Consider the following 820-nt stretch of genomic DNA (forward strand, 5'->3'; position numbering starts at 1 on the left):
TTTTAAATTCATTTGATTTCAGCAACTTAAAATTCAAGTGATAAGTATCCAAAACAAGAGTCAGTAATTTTTTTCTGTAGAGTGCTCAGTAGTAAATATTTTAGGCTTTGTGGGCCATATGGTCTCTATCACAACTACTCAACTCTACTATTGCACTGGAAAAGCAGGCATATAATCAATACAGAGATGAAGGACATTGCTATGTTACAAAGCCTTTATTTACAGACATGAGAAGTGTACCATGGGTCATACTTTACCCTTCACAGGTAGAATAGAAATTAAAGTGGTTTTTAAATTATAATGCTTGAATATATTTAATTTCTAATTTTTACAAATTTTATCTTCTATAAGTTGGACTATGATTGCATTGCCCTTCTTCATAAATTTTATATTCCAAAAATTGTATTTTTTATTCTTTTTTCTTCAGTTATAGAAACTGCCTCTGAGTGCAACACTATAAATTTCAATGGTAAATATATAAGATGTATAGTCTGAAAGAGCATTCTTCTGAAACCTAGAGTCAGGTTTCCTAGTCAAAAAGAAAAATAGTAAAAAAAAAAATTTGGTTTAAAAACAAATGAGTTTTAAGAAAAACCTAGTCTCATGAATTTTAATGATTATAACACAATCCAGGGAAATATAATCTTTTAAAAACAATTATTTAATGTTACCACATATTTGATCCCTTCTACCTCATCTACCTCCTTCTTCCCCCCTCCCCCACCCTCTGGTGAAGCATAGTCTTTAAAATGAAGTTTACTTAATACTAGAAAAGAGAGTGTATACCTTTCTGAATTATCATGTCCTTATTTTTCTTGTC

Source organism: Pteropus vampyrus, unplaced genomic scaffold (assembly GCF_000151845.1).
Source record: "Pteropus vampyrus isolate Shadow unplaced genomic scaffold, Pvam_2.0 Scaffold58, whole genome shotgun sequence".
Taxonomy (NCBI): Eukaryota; Metazoa; Chordata; class Mammalia; order Chiroptera; family Pteropodidae; genus Pteropus; species Pteropus vampyrus.